The sequence below is a fragment of the Talpa occidentalis genome, unplaced genomic scaffold, assembly GCF_014898055.3.
Source record: "Talpa occidentalis isolate TD23 unplaced genomic scaffold, MPIMG_talOcc4v2.1 talOcc4.9, whole genome shotgun sequence".
In the NCBI taxonomy this organism is placed as follows: domain Eukaryota; kingdom Metazoa; phylum Chordata; class Mammalia; order Eulipotyphla; family Talpidae; genus Talpa; species Talpa occidentalis.
Window position 1 is genome coordinate 73,173,528 of NW_023605305.1, and position 19,522 is coordinate 73,193,049.

A 19,522-nucleotide genomic window follows, 5' to 3' on the forward strand; every position below is an offset into this window, starting at 1 on the left:
GAAAACTCAGGTGTGGTGAAAAGAGACTCATTCTAATAACAAAAGACACTCCTATCACTATTTGTTGTATGTGTGGGATGTGTTGGGGGGGGGTGTGTGAAATGGATGTGAAGAGCAGTGGTGTAAAAACATCTGTAGGGCCTCATTTGGGTTGTTTTGAACCTTCTTGAAGAAGGCCCTGCTCCAGCTGATCCCCATACATCTCCCAGTCCTTTCCCTTAACCCAAAAAGTTGGCTTCACCTGGCTGCAGGAATGTTCTTCCAGGAGAGATTATTGTTTCCCTAAACTTGATCCTGTACTGAAGTAATTTCTTAAGTCTGGATAACCCCATGAGAGCTGGAGATGGTCATTTCTCCTCACCTTGGTTCCAAGGATGAGTAGCTGCTTCCTAATAAAAACCAAAAAGATATGTGACCACTGGCATTTGGAAAAATAGAAAAGTCTCTGGATAAAGTTCTTAAAATAAAAAAATGAAATAGATGGAATGAAAGGTTCAGCGTGCATTCCTGCCCCCCAGGTGGGCTTCCTGGTGGGCTTTTGCATTCCTATCCCCTGCATCCACCTTTCATACCAGCCTTTTGTTGAAGGAAAAGGGGACCGCTCTTTCTTTGGCTACTTCCGGCTGGAAAGGGGTGAAGACCAGGGTGGGCTCAGGCCTGGTTATGAGGATCTTCTGCAGGGATGCGAGAATATGGGTGCAGAAGGAGTTGGTTAAAGGTGGTACGAGACATTTCCTGAACACAAGCCCGTATGAATTTTAGGAGGTAAGGAGCTAATAGAAAAAATAAGGTTATCATTAGTATTGGCCCCAAGAGTGGGAGGAGCCATGAGATTATGGGATTTTGAAACCATGTCAGTGGAGAGTTAGACCCCCTTCTTTCCCTTTGTAAGTCCTTGCAAGTTTGTTTAAGTCTTCCACATTTTGTTCTACAATTCATGATTCATTGATATAGTAACAACATTTTTCCTTGAGGAACAGGCAGGCACTCCCTTAATCAGCCATTAACAAGTTCAAGGTGAGAGTAGCCACCATAGTTCAGACTGTCCGTACAGAGTTAACTGTGGGACCACCAGTACTTGGATACATGGGCCTGGAGTGGAAGAACTAATACAGAGAGAGAGAGAATGAGAGAGAGAGAGAGAGAGAGAAGGAGAGAGCCACTGCACCAGAAAAAGGTTCCCCTTGTTGTTTGGAGTGCAGAAGTAACCGACATATTAGAAGTGCAGGAATGAAAGCCGACAAGAGTGTCAGTTTGCTAGCAGGGGTAGCTGTGCTTGGAGTCTGTAAGGACAGGAATGACCACTGAGCAGGTTTTCTGATCCCATGCAGACCGGGTAAAGGAGGAGTCAGAGTCCTCAGTGGTTTTGCAGGTTTTTATTGGGGTTCAGTGGGTACGTGGCAGGCAGGGGTGCTGGGAGGCTGGCAGTCCTCCCAGGCCCCAGCAAATCTTCACTCTATCTGGGCTCTCTGGCCTTCTCTGCTTCAGGCTTCTTCTCTTTCGGCTTCTTCTGCTTCTTCTCGGCTTCAGGATCACAGGGTTCCCTCATCTATCCTGATGGCGGGAGGGCAGAAAAGCCTGATACCTTTTACCTTACCCTACAGAGTCCCATCGGGGGACGGAGAGCTGGGGAGTCTGGCAAGCAGCATCTGTTCTCTTGGTCATAATGGTATTGAGATCAATTGGAACTGCCGCCAGTAGAGGCCTCTGAAGGGAAGCGCAGAGGAAACAAGAGGAGGTATTAGTCCCAAAAGACTCATTTCCGTACACAGGACACTGGGCTGGGGGAGATTTTGACAAGAAATATGCATCCTAGTAGGACCCAGGTTATGACATTGTAGGGGGCAGGACTGGCCACAGTGCAGGTTTTCTGATCCCATGCAGACCGGGTAAAGGAGGAGTCAGAGTCCTCAGTAGTTTTGCAGGTTTTTTATTGGGGTTCACCAGGCATATGGCAGGCAGGGGTGCTGGCTGGGGGGCTGGCAGGCCTCCCAGCCCCCAGCAAGTCTTCACTCTATCTAGGCTCTCTAGCGTTCGTTCTGCTGCTTCTCGGCTTCTCTTTCTGCTGTTGCTGTCCCCGTGACGCCGCCCTTAAAAAGCACAGTCTTAGCTCAGCTGAATCCCATCTACCTATGCCCACACCCTATTCCAGGTGCCCGCCATCAGGCATGCATTCAGGACAAGGATCCATCAATCCTGATGGCGGAAGGGCAGAAAAGCCTGACATTTTCTTTACCCTACAGACATACATACTGTTTGTCTTCAGGGGCACGTTTGACCTGTGATAGATGGTGCCAGGAGGGGTCTCCCAGAAGCTTTACTGCCGTAGGCGTGGTGAGAATGACCGTGTGCTGTCAGTCCACCAAAGTTGCTTTGGTTGAAGCAATTTGAGCAGGACTTGGTCTCCCGGATGCAGTGGTGGGGAAGGTCGGTTGAGAAGGTCGAGATCCGAGGCAGGACTAGGTAAGTACAGGTCTGCGTTTTCCCAGAGCCGTTGCGGTGCTCTAACGGGAGTTTAGTCGGGTGATCCTTGATTAGCCCATTGGCGCGCTCCACTTTCCCTGAGGATTGTGGGTGGTGGGGAATGTGAAGCTTCCAGGTGATACCCAGAGCCAGGGAGACCTGCTATCCCATTGTCTGATTGGAGAGAGGTGGGGAGGCCAAAGCGTGGGATAATGTAGTTAAGAAGGGCCTCAGTTACCACCTGAGCCGTTTCTCTAGCTGCAGGGAAGGCCTCGACCCAACCTGTCATTGAATCAATCACTGTTAGCAGATATTTGACCTTTTTGTGAGTAGGGAGGTGAGGAAAATCAACCTGCCAATCCTGTCTGGGTAAGAGTCCTGCCAAAGAAGGAGGTGGGCGAACTCCCCCTTGAGGTGACACGCGAGCACAGTTTTGATGATGGGAACATATCTGCCAGACCCTTGCATTCAAGGAAGGGTGAAAGAAGAGCAGACTCAGGAATTGGCGTTCATTAGGCTCCTAAGTCGGAGTGCTGGAGGGGACAGATAGAAAGAGAATAGGGGCAGAGTCTGCAGCAGAGTCAGTTGTGGGAATCCTTGCCGCTGCATCCGCCTTGTTATTACCTGTGGTCACGTAAGAATCGTCAGTTTGGTGTCCTTTACAGTGGATAATGGCGACTTCAGTTGGAAGCTGCAAGGCCACTAAAAGCTTAAGGATAAGTTTAGCGTTCATGATGGGGGACCCCCAGGTGGAAAGGAACCCTCTTTCCTGCCAAATCGCAGCCTGACCGTGAGCGATGAGGAAGGCGTATTTTGAATCCGTACAGATGTTGACTTTCTTAGGTTTGCTGAGGGTGAGGGCCCTGGTGAGTGCTATGAGTTCTGCCTTTCAGCAGGGGGTTCTTCTGGGCAGCTTTCCTGCCTCGATTACCCAATCGACAGAAACAATGGCCTCGGCAGCCCTCCGCTGACCGCGCACACCTTCGCAAGAGCTGCCGTCTAAGAACAGCGTCCAGCAGGCATCTGACGAAGGGGGGTCAGCCAAACCCAGTCTGGAGAATTGCATTTCGTCCAGGACTTCAGGACACCAATGAGCGGCAGAAGGGGGCCCGGAGATGGGCAGAAGAGTGGCCGGGTTGAGGAATTAGACTGAGGGAGACTCACCCGAGGGTTTTCGGTAAAGAGCGTGTGGAAATCCTGAGAGCGGGAGGGAGCGAGAGTGGAGAGCGAGGGTGAGTCAGGAGGTGCTGGAGGCGGTGCGGGGAATGTACTTGGGTGGGTCTTCCCAGAGTAAGTTTGAGGGGTTCCCGGGTGAGCAGAGCTGCCGCCGCCAGGGCTCGAAGGCGAGGTTGCCAGCCCCTGACGGTGGGACCCGTCTGCGTGGAGAGATAAGTGACAGGACGCGGGGCCGGCCCGAGAGGCTGGGAAAGGCCGCCAGCCACAATGCCCCGACGTGCGGCTGTGAGCAGGAGGAAAGGCTTTTCTGGGTCAGGAAGGGCAAGGGCAGGTGCCTTGAGAAGGGTATTTCTGAGTAAAAGGAAGGCCCTGGCACCTCCCTGGGGGATTGGAGACGTCCTTCGGGGAGGCTTTTGCTGCACCGTACAGTGGCTTGGCTAGGAAAGCAAAATCAGGGATCCAATGACCAAAAAATCCGACCAAACCCAGGAAGGAAAGGATTTGTTCTGCCGATTCAGCGGAGGGAAGGGCCCAGATGGCGTGTTTGCGGTCCACCGTCAGCTGTTTGGAGGAAGGAGATAGTCGAAGACCCAGATAGACGACTGTGGGAACTGAGAGTTGGGCTTTGGCTGGGGAGACACGGTATCCTCTTGAGCACAGGAAGGTGAGGAGTTGTGCAGTGTGTTGCTGAGATCGTGGCAGAGAAGGACGGCAGAGGAGGAGGCCAGCAACACACTGGAGGAGAGAGCTGGGTGGAGTATGACATGACGAGAGATCACTAGCTCATGCCCGACCAAACAAATGAGGGCTGTCCCAGAACCCCTGAGGTAGTTTCTGGGAGGTGTGTGTGTCCGGATCTTCCCAAGAAGATAGGAAGTATCTTCTTGGGAAGAAGAAGTAACACTCAGGATCCAGAGAGATGATAAAAAAAAAATTATTTGAGGTCAAATATGGAGAAGCGTGTGGTAGAAGATGGTATATGAGATAGAAGGGTGTAGGGGTTTGGCACTACGGGATGAATAGGTGCCACTCCCTCGATGAGGCGAAGGTCTTGAACTAGGCGACATGAACCATCAGGCTTTTTAACAGGGAGGATGGGAGTATTACAGGGCAAGTTGATAGGAGTAAGGGGTCCCTTTCCCAGGAGTTGTTGGACGATGGGTTTGAGACCCTGACGGTGAGTGAGGGAGATTGGAAACTGGGGGCAAGAGGGAAAAGAAGAGGGATCCTTAAGGCAAATGAGAACTGGGATATGATGGGTGGCAACAATTGGCATAGAGACATCTCATTCTATGAAGTTGACAGTAGAAGGAGATAGCAGGCAGTCTGAGAAGGATTAGGAGATGTTTGGAGCAATGGGAGGGTGAGAGCAGTGCTGGGGTCTTGGAACTATGAGAGAGTAGCCCCAAGTTTGGTCAGGAGGTCATGACCCAGGAGTGGTGTGGGGCAAGAAGGCATGACTAGGAAGGAGTAAACTAAGGGTTTGTTATTAGCTGACACTGAAGGGGTCCAGTGGTCCTGGGCTGAGGAGGAAGGCTATCAACACCCATAACCGAGACCTGAGAAGGATAAGTTTGACCGGAATAGCCGGGAAGGACAGAGAAGGTAGCCCCTGTGTCAACCAGAAAGGAGATGGACTTACCTGCTACCTTGACAGTTGGTGGCTGCTTGGAGACCAGCTAGGAGACAGGTAATAAAATGGTCTCAGTGAGCCCTGCCCCAGGGGCCCGTGTCAGTGTCAGTCTAGTAATCCTACCCTGGCTCCTGGCCAGGAACTGCTTCAGAGCCTGGGGGCATGGTTGTGTCAGTCAAATGGACCTGATCTGCATGGTCTTGGGCAGACTGGTAGACATGTTCCTTTTGTCAGAGGTCAGGGTGGAAGAGAATATAACATGTAAATCATGACACGTAAGGTCATAGGCTTGGGTAAGATAACGAAATTCTTTGGTGTAGGTAGAGGGATCGTTCGTGAAAGAGCTGAGACGCTTTTCAAGTTGGGAGAGATCAGGCAGAGAGAAAGGAACATGGACTCTAACTACTCCTTCAGTCCCTGCCACTTCCCTAAGGGGATGGAGAAGAGGATGAGCACGAGAGCAGGTGTGGTGGCTAGGAGGTGGAAAAAGAGGTGAGGGGGGCTGGATTGGGGAGCTGAAGGAGGTGAAGACAGAGAATCTAGAGGATCAGAGAATGTTGAAGAGGGGTCCAGAGAGGGCAAAGAGTGAGAGGAGTCTTGAGACTTGGAGACCATGGCAGGTTTTCAAGAGGGAGGGACAGAAGGGAGGGACAGGAGCACAAGAGAAAGAAAGACTGGACATAAGGGATCTCTGACCATTTTCCATTGTGGTGACAGAAATTGTTTAGGTCTGTAAGGACTGAGAATTCAAAAGTGCCATGCTCAGGCCAGTGAGAGCCATTGTCCAATTGATATTGGGGCCAAACCGTGTTGCAGTAAAAGATGTGAAGCTTAGGGCGTATATCTGCCCTTAGTCCCAATGGATCGAGGTTTGAGAGAAGGCATCCCAGTGGAGTGGCCAGGCTGGGCTTAGAATTGGTAGACCCCATGGCTAAGTCGGCTCTTCTACCCAACTTATGGGGGTAAAGAGTCAGGAACGTACCATCCCAAGACCTGATGTGACCTATGGGGGCACAGACCCCAAATCGCAGTGTCCCACGACCCAGTCCTGGCCTTTGGAATGGGGGCAGACAAGCAAGGGGGCCGTCTCCACCACCCGGTTGTCACCTGGACTGGGACACCTGGTCTGGATGGGTGTCTCCAAATCCAGAACCAGGTGCAATGGGGGTCGACTGACATAGGCCCGTGGTTTATGGACCAGTCGACCAGGATAGGGCGTTAGGAGAGGAGCCAGGTAACCAGGGGTGAGGGCTTGCCAGGAAGGAGTGTCAGATAGATGACTTACCCCATGAATCAAGGCCGGTGATGGGTGTGAGGCATCTGCGATGGAGAGGAGAGGTCCCAGGAATGGGAAGGCAGCCCCGGCGCCAGGGGACACAGCCTTCCCAGGTTTGCGGCACCAAGATGAAAGGTTTGGCACGGTAAAGAAGAAAAGAGCCAGGCCAAGTTTCTCAAAGGCAGGGAAAATGTATTGCACCCCCAGGCAGGATTCACAGACCCAAGGTGGGGGTCAGTGAAGCCATGCACGTTGCCAGGGGGAGGCAGGCTTTTACAGGGTGAGGAGAGGTCAGGTGGGAAACTGGGTTTGTATGGCAGGAAAAAGTTTGTAGGGCGCGAGAAGATTTGTAGGGCAGGGAGAGGTTCATTGTCTGATTTTTCTAGGCGGACTTCCACATCCCTGCCCCCAGGTGGGCTTCCTAGTGGGCTTTTGCATTCCTGTCCCCTGCATTGACCTTTCATGGAGGAATTCATCCAATTTCATTGGAAACCAAAAGATGTAACATACATGCACAGTGAGAAACACAAGTGCTTTTGTTGTGAAAGTAGCTAGAACTACAGCTTTGTAAGACCTGTGGTTTTTATTGACTCTCTGATTCTCCATCTTCTGACAAAAATAAAACATAAAAGGGGCCTCCCCGGTGGCACAGCAGTTGAGCTCTGGGTTGCAATGCTGCCCACAGCCTCTGCAGCACTGGTTCGATCCCCGGCCACCGGGCGAGGGTCCCACATGGGTGCAGACCTTTCCTGCTGCCCGCTGCTCCCCTCAGCAGTGTACTTCGTCAGTCTGCCTGTTCTGTTCCCCGCTCTGGCTCTGGTGAATTCTCTCACCCTCCCGTGCTTCTGACTGTACCCAGTGTTTGTATAAATAAATAAATCTTTAAAAAAATGAATTAAAAAAAATACATAAAAGTGTATCACACAAAAGATACTTCAAAAACACAAAAGAGTATCACAAAGACATAAAATGTCCTGATACCAAAATGGAACTCAATAACAAAACCAAGCAACCAAGCAATTTAGAGAGCTAAGCAGCACAACAGAAAGTATAAAGTTTAGACCCTGGTGCTGACTTGAGAAACTGTGAATAGCCAAACACAAAGGGGCCACTGAGAGGTGCACCTAATGGAAGGTGGGGGTCAGTGATGATGTCCAGTGCAGAAGGCATGTCAGTGGAAACTCCACACCACAGTGGAATAAACAGAGTAGCCAGGCGACGATAAAAACAGGTTGTTTATTGAGGGTTTTGTAGATAGGGGAGACCAAAAAATGAGGGAGATTTTAGGATTAATCAAATCCTGAATGTTTGGGATTTATTTCTATAAGGGTTATAGTTTGGTTTTCTAGGTTGTTTCTTACTGATTGTAGTTTCTACAGCTGATGAGATTCTGTGGATGGTAGGCTGACTTTTGGGCATCATTGCTCTAGATTATGCTTCAGAGTTTATTTTTATAGATACTTGGACATCATACCTTTGTATATTTATACTTCCAAGAAAAAAGACAGGTGACTGAATGGAAGAAAATACCACAAATCATAAAACTGATTTTAGTCCTGTATCTGGAATACAAAAATAATGCTTATTCTTGAGAAAGTAAAATTTATCATTTCTAAAATTTGTAAAAATTTAAAAAGACATTTCATCAATTAATTTGCTTCTCCACAAATTGCCAATAATCAAATGAAAATATGCACACTATTACAGTTATAATACAGCCAATTATAACTTTTTGGTAGTTTCTACAAATGATATATATGGAATTTACATGAGACCCAGCAATTCCAATTCACAGAAAAATGTAGAGGAAATTACAGAGTTCCCCTATACGCTCTGCTCTGTCCCCACATACGCATAGCCTCCTCCAGTATCAACACCCTCATCCACTGTGATACATTTGTTACAGTTGATGAACTTACATTGACACATCACAATCACCCAAGTCTATAGTTAATATTTTTGTCCACTCTTGGTATTGCACATTATAAGAATTTGAGAAATGTGTAGTGACTTGTATGCATCATTACACAATCATGGTAAGTATTCCTCTATTTTAAAAAGTCTTCTGCATTCCAATTGCTCATCACTCTCTCTTTACCCAATCCTTGGCAAACACGTATTTTTTTTCCTTGTATTTTTTTTTTTACTTTATCCAGAATATCATATGGATGATCATACAGTGTGCCATCTTTTGATTGCTATATAGGAGAGAATGGTGTTTGAAAAAGCTAGTGGACCACAAACATGGGTATTATGACACAGATTAGGGCGAATGTTACAACAAAGCTGCTTCTGATGTGTGCCACAAGAGCAAGCACTTTGTTCATTCCCATTACTAAGTATGTGATATAAAACTGCTCTACATGATGAGGAAGCACCTAAGGAGACTGAGGGCTGAAGGTGAGGGGAGACGCTACCCTAGTGGCCTGTTAGTTGATTTCAAATAAGATAGCTCGGGAGAGACACTGCACATCTCAACCCTCACTGCTGTCTGAATGAATGTGCTGCCCTGCCCTCCATAAAACACTCACAGACACAGGTTCTCTAGAGAAAATCATCTTACATAGAGAAAAGCTTGGAACCCAGATGTTCTTCATATATTGTTATTCAGGAATTAAGTGAATTTAGGTTTCCCTGTGGTATCTGTCTTTTCCACCATCCCCAGAGAGGCAGCTGTCCTGCTTCTACAGGTGACACGGCAATTAATGGCTGTGAGGGAGGTGAGCTGAGGACAACCTTTTCTTATAAGCACTTCTGTGACCTCATCTCACACATATGGACTCACTGAAGCCTTCGCTGGGTAGCTGTCTTTTCTCAGCTTCATTAATAGTGAGTGTTTTAAGACTCTGTGAGGAGGTGGGGTGATACAGGATCTACATGGTGAAGTGTTAGAATTATTTCATAATTCCATCTTATATCTCATTGAATTAGCACAACTTTCAGTTGATGTTTCCAGATTAAAGATAAATTTAATTATGCTTAAGAATGTATTATGGAAAGACTTTTTTGTTTTTGTAATGTTCTATTCGAATTTGTAAATACTTGACTCTTATTTTAGCAAACAAGCTGAATTACAATTTATGCATTTGTGTGAGCATTTATCTTTTAAGGTACAATGTCTAAATAAATCAGAATTATTTACTCGTATTCCTTTATCCTCTTAAGTTTGGAGATTTTTTAAGTTACTTTTCATATTTAAATATTTTAAAATTAGAATATCATAAAACATTTCATGTGGTTAACATTTTAACAAAAATAGTGAGATTTTTGTGGATGAAAAAATTCTTTTTTATTTATTCCATTATAGTAAATGCTATTTCATGTGACCACACCTACTTAGGAAAAAACCCTGCTATTGGTTAAATTTTTGTTAAGTTAATGACTACCTTACACAATGGGGTTGGGCAATACTTGGCATGATTTGAAGTGTTTCCTTAAAATAAATTCAGTTTTAGTATGTGATGTTTTCTAAGTAAACTGAAAGTTTATTTTTTTCAATTTGGATGAGATTATTCTGTGATAAGAGAATAATTTGCAAAGTTTGAAGGAATATCATCACTCATTATAAAAAAATATCCTAAATCTTGTATCCTGGCTTTTCCCTCTGCAGTTGCAAATTGTACTCGGTCCAATAAAATATATTCCCAAAGAGTGACCAGTAAATTTCAGTTATTGAAATTCACAAGTTAGTGACTTCTGCATTTAGTAGGAGTGGTGTCTGTTAGGGTCTATGATTCTTTCAATAGAAGACAGAGAACATGAACTCAGAATAGGTAGGGGAAATGAAAAAAATGTGATGATTACAGGTATTTTCTGTTTGTGTCCCAAGAAAAACTTGATCAGCAGATAATCATGATGCATCTGAACATTAGAGAATTTTAAGTTTGTCTTAAAAATAATTCATCTTAACCTGTCTTTTGTGCATTTAGGAAGGACAGTGTCTGAGATATGGGCTTTGTCTGACCCTGAAGAGTCGCTGAAGCAATGAGGAAGTTTTCTATTCTGTCCCAAATCCACAAGGAGCAGAGTCCCATGTGCTTGACACAGAGGTGCACAGGTATGTGGTGATGAGACAGCTCACAGGCGCTTTGACAAAAAGTGCTATACTTTACTGCTATCTTTTCATTTATGTTTGTCAGAAAACTATTGCTAGATGTGTTTATATGGCTAAGCCAAAATTTATAATACATAGTTTGTCATCAAGCCCCTCCAGTGTTTGGGGTTGTTGTTGTTTTTGTCTTTTATTTCTGCAGTGACACTGTTGCCTGTGTTTCCCTCCAATGTTTCTGAGAACTACATATCTTGAAATTGTCATATCCTTGTCAGCAAGCATTGTGCTTCCAACCAGGAACAGGAGAATGCTTTTCCTTTTTTCAGTGGTATCTGATGCTTAACATAATTATGCTTTTGGCATTTGCACATTTTCCAAAGGTATTTTCATGGAACTTATCTAGGATAGAAAAGTATTTGCCTGCCTGAAGCTGCCAGCTGTGTTTCTACCACTGTCACTATCATCACAGAACCACCTTGTCACTTGTGATTCTCATAGACATATGCTGCTGCCAATGACTAATTGAGGGTTTTACAATGCTGTTCACAGAATATATTCATGAGAAAAATATTGAGTAAAACAATAAAACGAAAGACTGGATGTTATTTGTGATATAAATGGTATTTATATCTCAAGCATATTTGCAAATGCTTGGCAGGGGATAAAGGACTGCATAAATACAATTCATTAAACAAATTAACTCTAAAAGTCAGGTATTGTTATAAAGATAAGGAAAATAGCTTTTATCAAACACAGTTTTCTCCAGAATGACATAGAATGTAATGAAAAATAGCACTTGGGTTCCTGAAAATGCCTCCTTTTCATTATACCTTCTCTTAAATTCAGGTGTCTGCTGTTCACAGACTTTGTGATCAGTCTTTTTTCCCTGGTTTATTTAATGGTGCTATTTTTCCTACCATTATATCTGATTGTGTACATATTTTGGGACTTGAAATATTGCATATATCCTAAAGTGACATCAAAGTAACAAGAATGAGTGCTCGTCAGTGCTCTACCTCACTCCCCACCCCTGGAAATCCGCTGTCACTCCTCATAGTGAGAGCTGAGCTGTGCATTCAGATTTGTAAGTTTTCAGTTTCTGTTATGACCCAGTTCCCCTTTATACTCTGACAACCTATGATGTTTATGGAGCTTTTTAATTTCCAATTTGTTACAGTTTTATACTGTTTTTCAAATCCCACAATACCTCTATGGCAGAAATGCCAGACTTGCCAAATATTTTCTTTGGACATTTAAGTATGTTTAAAGGCACAAGAGGGTATCCTTTATGAAGTGAAGTCTCATGAAGAGGACCATTATATGAGCAGAGGAGTTTTAATTTTGGATTTATAAGAATAATTTTTTAGTATAATAATTCAATAGATTGCAGTTATAGGTAATATTTGTATGCAATAGTTGGGACATACGTACATATACTAAAGCAATTATTTGTTATTTATCTAAAGTTCAAACTTCACCTAATATCCTGAAATTTGCCTCTCTATTCTAATCTATGGGAAACATGGTGTTTTTCTGTCCAGGCTCAACACCAATATCCCCAAGAGACCCACTGAAGAAAGATGTTAGTTGTTATTTGTGGTATGTGATAGTCATTCAGATAGGGGGACGGGATTGGAGCTAGTCAATCACAGGGTGATGGAAGAAAATATTTAGTTCTTATCAATGTTGTTTTATGGATATATTTTATTATCCCTTTGTAAGATGTAGCTTGTGATAATGCCTCATATTAATAAAAAGTTTCAGATATACAGTCATCAATTAATTATGCAAAAGTTGGTTTCCATGCCCAAATATTATTTTAGTGGTATTAGACTGTGATCCTAAAAATGCAGAGACTGGGATGCCTTTAAGAAATTATTATCCTTGTACTTCTTCTGGGTCCAAAATACCAGCAAAACCCAATTGTGCTGAGAGCAAAAATACAGTGTGTTGGTGGCAAAGCTCTGTTGATGGCTTTACTGATGGTGTTGAGTGTGAACAGGTCATAGAAGAGATTAAACTTTTGGAGAAATTGTTGTGACATTTAATAAAATATAAAATTTAAATTTCCCTTTCATAAACCCAGGTATTTTATGTGATTACATAGCATCTTCTACCTCAGAAGTGCAAAATTATTCTGTAAAATTTTACAACGTATTCTGATATTGGAAATACCCTGATCAGACTTAAGGAGAAATATATTTTCCATTGGAAACCTGAGTATTTCTAAAGGCATGGGAGGATAACATTTATTAAGTGATGTCTTGTGAAAAGGGTCAATATTTGAACATTTTAATGCAAATTCACAGATGTCATAAAGTGGAAATACATGTGTTTCTCTTCTTGAAAATTGAGAGCTGAAGTTTAGCACTTCCCTTCTAAGATGGAATATCAGAGAAATCTCTTAGATGAAAAGTAAAGTAGAGAGAGTCAGATTTATGTTGAATAAACATAGTTAATAGAATTTGTGCTTAAAATAATAATCCCCATCCCCTAGGATATGCACATTCAAATTGCTGGATCCCCTAATGTGAATCTATTATGTTATTTGACAATGGGAATTGAAATATTTATATATATATAATTTTATTTTATATAATTCTTACATCATTTTTCATTTTTGTACAATGTATGCATTTTCATTTTGTTTATATTCCCCATACAATTCCCACCCCCCTTATTTTAACCCTAATCCCTCCTCTCCTCCTCCTGCCCCCATAGTGTGTCTCTGGTTTATAGTTACTTGTTGATTTTGATTTTTTCTTTATTATAATTAGTCTTTTTCCTGGTCCCTTATTCAGGTTTTCTAAATTCCTGCTATGAAGTGAGACCATCTGGTATTTTTCTTTTTCTTTCTGGCTTATTTCCCTGAGCATGATCCCTTCAGCTCCATCCATGTTGCTGCAAATTGCATGAGTTTATCCTTTTTGATTGCTGAGTAATAGTCCATTGTGTATATGTACCATATCTTCTTGATCCAGTCATCTATGTTGGGGGGAATTGAAATCTTAGATAAAAACTGATTGCTTATAGACTTACCTCAAGGTAGAGTAATTATGCTTGATTATCAGTGAGAGCCCAACATAATGACAAGGGTCCTTAAATGAGGAAGAAGAGAAAGTATCACAGTATGGAATGAAAGACTTGCCTGGACCTTGTTTTTTCCCAATTGTTTGTTTTAATGATTCTTTTCCTTTAGTTTAAATTGTACTTCACTTCAATTACACAAACATCTGTATTTCATGGTGTTGAATATTAAACAGGAGCATCAAAATAGTAAAGCAGTATTTTCGAAAGAGGAATTCCATCTTAGGAATGAAGATAACAGGTTCATTATTCTGGAGGAATTATGATTATATTATTTTATATTTCTCTCTCTTTGTGTGTATATATGTTTGTTTTATATTTACTTGTACATATGTATACTTCTAATATATAATTATATATTTATATATATACAATATTTGGTGTAGAATAATTTTGACTTTATACTGCATAGATAGGATTACTTAATAGAGTGAAATAAAAATGGTGATCAGACTGATCATTTTTACAGTAAATTTCATAACATTGATGATGTGAAGTCTATTTTTTTTTCAGATAAATCAAGTGTGTTCCTTCTTTGTCAATATGACAATCACATTTTCCATTTATGTTACTATTAAAAAATGGCAATTTTTACAAGTTGTCACTGGAATTTCAGCCAACACCTTCCTCCTTGTCTTCCACATCTCCTCACTCCTGGATCACAGAATTAGGCTCACCGATCTGACCATCTGTCACTTGGCCATTGTCCACATAATACAGCTCTTCACAGCACTGCTTTTTTCTCCAGAACTGTTTGAATCACTGAACTTTCAGAATGAGTTGAAATGTAAGGCGTTATTCTACATAGGCAGAGTGATGAGGAGCCTCTCCATCTGCACCACCAGCCTCCTGAGCGTGCTCCAGGCCATCACCATCAGCCCTGGCACAGCCTGGTGGGGCAGACTTAAACATAAGTGCACAGATCACATCCTCTTTTCATTTATCACAATGTGGTTTTTGAGTTTGTCTTTCAGCAGTAGCGTCATCTTCTACAATATGACTGCTAATGTAACCCAGAGCAACCTACTGAATTCTAATCAATACTGCTCTATTTACCCCAAGAACTCCATCATCAGGAGACTAATTTTCACTTTGATGTTATTCAGGGATATTTCCTTTGTAGGAATCATGCTGATCTCAAGTGTGTACATGATGATTTTCTTGTCCAGACATCAGAGGAGGTCTCAGCACCTTCACAGCACCAGATTCTCCCCAAGACTCTCCCCAGAGAAGAAGGCCAGCCAGACCATCCTGCTGTTGGTGAATTTCTTTGTGGTCATGTATTGGATGGACTTCATCATCTCCTCCTTTTCATCCCTGTTATGGAAATATGACTTTATCCTTCTGGCTATCCAGACAGTTGCGGTCAATTTCTACGCCACTGTCAGTCCTTTGGTGCTAATTAGTTCTGATAAAAGGGTTATAAATATGCTGCAAAAATGTGTAAAATTGCCATCATTTTCACAACTTATTCATAAAATGGTTACCTGAAGAATGTATTATTTGCCATTATTCCAACAGTTTGCAATTAGTTTATGTAACTATTTTATTTAAAATGCATGAAATTGTACATTTCATACTTTTCAAGGATATGAAAGTACACCATAAGTGGCTCCTATTCGTAATGCAAAACTCATTTCTTTGAAAAAATTATACTTATGACTTCAAGGTATTTTAACTAATTATCCAATTTTAGGTTGAACAATAATTTCTCTTTTATTATATTGACATGACATTGGTTTACAATACTGTATATGACATAGGGGAATAACCTCACACTTCTGCAGATCTATAGTAGTTTACCCAACCAAACCTACCACCAAAGTACCTATATTCCTCCACCATAGACCACTGGCTCCCTCCCTCTTTGTCTCCACCCCTACAATTCCCTTCTGGTAGCTTTAATTCTGCTATCATATTTCCAGGATTTTTTGGTTGAGTTATGTCAGTTCCCTTGTTTTATATTTTTATTTACTGCTTATGAATGAAATCATCTGGTACTTGTCTTTCTCCTTCTGACTTATTTCACTTAGAATAATCCCTTCCAGTTTCATCCATATTGTTGCAAATGACAATATTTTATCTCTTTTTACAACTGTGCAATATTCCATTGGTTATATATACCATATTTTATACACTTATCTGTTGTCAGGCACTTAAGTTGTTTCCATAACTTGGCTATTATAAAGAGTGCTGTAATGAACAAAGGCGTGCATATTTTCCTACAAAAGAGAGGCTTTTCATTCTTTGGATAAATACCTAGGAGAGGAATTGCCAGATCATATGGTATATCTATTGTTAATATTTTAAGGAACCTCCATACTATTTTCCATAAATGAACTTATATTCCCACAAGCAGTATACAAAGATTCCTTTTACTCCACACCTTCACAACATTTATTGTTTCTTTTATATATATCCTACATATGCCATTCTCATGAGAATGTGGTGGTATCTCGTGGTTTTGATTTGCAAATTCCTGATGGTAAGGGATGTTAAGCATTTTTTCACATGTCTATTGACCATCTGCATGTCTGTTTAGGTCTTCTCACTTTTTGACTGATGTTGTTGAGTTTTATGTGTTCTTTGTAGATCTTGGATGTTAGCCCCTCGTAAGTTGTACGCTGTGAAAATATTTTCTCTCACATAGCTTTCTCTATCAAAGCTTTCATGATAGTTTCTTTTGCTGTGCAGAAGCTTTTAAGTTTGATGTAGTCTCATTTGTTTGCTTTTTATTTTGTTTCCGTTGTGGTTGGAATTGAGTCCCTAAAGACATCCTGGCTGCCAGGATGAAATGTTTTTTTCTATGTATTTCATGGTTTCAGGGCTTTACATGCAGATTTTTTATCCATTTTGAGTTGATTTTGTGTGTGGTGTTAGATTGTGGTCTGGTTCCATTATTTTACATGTGTTTGAAGAATGTTAAATTATTGGCTCCTTTGTTATAGATTTACTGCCCACATAAGTGTGGGTTTATTTTTGTGCTGTTGATTATATTCCATTGGTCTTTGTGCCTATTTTTATCCCAATACAATAATGTTTTGATTACACAGCTTTGTAGTACCCTATACATTAAAGTAATCATACATAATAAACAAGTGGTATTTATTCTAGGAACTCAAGGAGATTTCAACATCTGCAAATCAATGTAATTCACCAGTTCAACATAAGGTAAAATAAAAACAATATGCTCATATCAATAGATGTAGAGAAAGCATTTGATAAGATTCAATATCCATTTATATTAAAAACTCTCAAAACAGGGCATAGAAGGAACATTCCTAAATATAATTAAGGCCATATATGACATGTCCACAACTAACAGCATACTAAATGGTGAGAAACTGAAAACATTTCTCTAAGATACGGTAAGAGACCAGAATGTCCATTTTCACCACTATTACTCAATATTGTGTTGGAAATTCTAGCTAGAGATATTAGGCAAGAAAAAGACATAGAGGGATCCAAACTTGGTTAGAAAAGGGGAAAAAAAGCTACCACTCTTTTCAAATGGTGTTATAATATACATAGAAAACTCTAAAGATTTTTATTCATTCACATTAGACTATTTATATATCTATAGTCTACAATGACGTCTGTTTTCCATAACTTTTCACTTAGCATAATGAATTTGGTACAAAACTTCTGCTAAATCTTCTATCTCTTAATCAGCATTTCATTTAACATAATAATATATGTTGCACTTGAAATTTAGTTATTTTATTTTTCAATTGTTTAATTCTATGTGGTTATTTTGCAAATATTCTTAGCAGTTGAGCAGTTGTATAGTTCCTTGCTCTTTCACCATTATGTTGATTTCTTATTTTGCCCAATGTTTTGCTTAATCACTTAAACCTATTTCCAGTATCTGATTTCCATGTGTCATCTCATTTCTTGTAACTCTTGTTCTTATTATCTTATTTCCTCCTTGTGTTTCATCATTTATAATTTTGTTTTCATACTTCCGAATTGTCACATTGTTGAATATCTCCTATCAACTCCTTTCTCTGTTGATTGCAGTCACCCTGGGAGTAGATGGACAATTGTGGTCAGGCTATATCGGTAACTCAGTGTAAATTTGACTGATTTTGTAGATCCTTTTCTTCTTTCAGGTCCTGTGAGATTCTTATATTATTAGATTTGTTGGAAATTTTATTATATAACTCATAATTTCTCAATTTTCATTATTTTGGTTAACTACATTAAAAGAAACTTGGAATATATGTGATTTGTTTTTTTAAATGGAAATATCCACATTGCACACATGAGTACAATATTTCACGTAGACATTGTATGGCATACCACTATATGTGAGGGGAGATTTCTGTTTTCTTTAGTTGGAGTATCTCAACATATCCTATGTTATCATACAGCAACATTGCTTATAGAATGTAATTATATTTCTAACACTTGAAACTATTTTCACAAGTTTGTAATGGGGTAATCTTACATTTCAATGGATCACATTGCATTGCTATTTTTCTTAGATATTAAACTAGTGTTGATAGGACTAGTTTTGTGAATTTAGGTACCTGGCTCCACTCACCACACTTCCTGCACAGCAAATCCATGACTGTAGAAGTAATTTAAATTACTTTGGATTGTTCATACAATTCAGTAGTTATATTTAAATTTCTTCAAAACTGCATGTAACTAGATACTAATTGTTGGTTATAATGAAACGAATCATTTTTATTGCATGTCACATTGTTCAGAAAATATGACTTGTAGAATTTCTGCTTTCACTTATTCAAGCCTAAAGCATTATCATTTGAAATAATTTTTTCTGACATTTGAAATGAATGTAAATCTTCTTTGTATTGGTCAAAAATGCTGTCAGTTTGTATATCTTCTTAACTACTCAAACTTTCTATTAAAGTTATTTAATATCTGTAAATTTATGTTTTTATTTCTTTATTGTATGTACAAACTACCTAAACACACCATAGTTTCATTGTCACTGAATGTCTCCCTGTCTTCTTTTCTTGAATCTTTGTGCTTTACATTTATAGATTACTTCAAAATTTCACTTTACCACATTATTCTTTATTATTGTTTCATTATAACTGCCATAAATCATGGAAATATGGAATACTACAAATTATAAATAACCAGATTAGAAGACCACAAAGTAAATTTCAGAATAAATAGAATATGTGAGTAGTTCTATAAATAGAGATTAAATAATTTAAAATTCCTGCCATAAAGAAAAGTTTGCACATACGTGACTTCACTAGTGAATTCTACAAACCACTTAATGGAGAATCCATACTAATCCTTCATGATCACTTCTAAAACAAAACAAAACAAAACAGACTTACCAACTAACTCCCTCTAAGGTAAGTGTTACCCAGTTAAGAATGGCAGGCAAAATTTTTACAAGAAAACTACAGTTTTGCCTTATGACATACATATTGGCCCTCAAAAATAGTAACAAACTGTATCAGCTACAAAACAAAGCACCAAGCACCACAACCTAGAGTGTCTGTCATACAAATACTAATTTGATTTAACATCAAAAATCAGGACAAAAATGATCATTTTCACAGACACGAGAGTTTTTGACAAATCCAATACAATTCATGATAAAACCCTTAGCAAACTAGGAATAGAACTTTCTAGATCTGCTAAAGGATACCTAGTAAAAATGTAGAGCTACCATCATGTATCATGGTGAGTGATTAGATGCTTGACTCTGAAATTTGGGACTAAGACAAGTCTGATTTTAATAATTCTATTCAATAATACACCAAACGTTTTAGCCAGTGACACTATATAGCATAGTAACAAATGACACAAATTAGAAATATATATAAATTTCTAGGAAATCCATGGA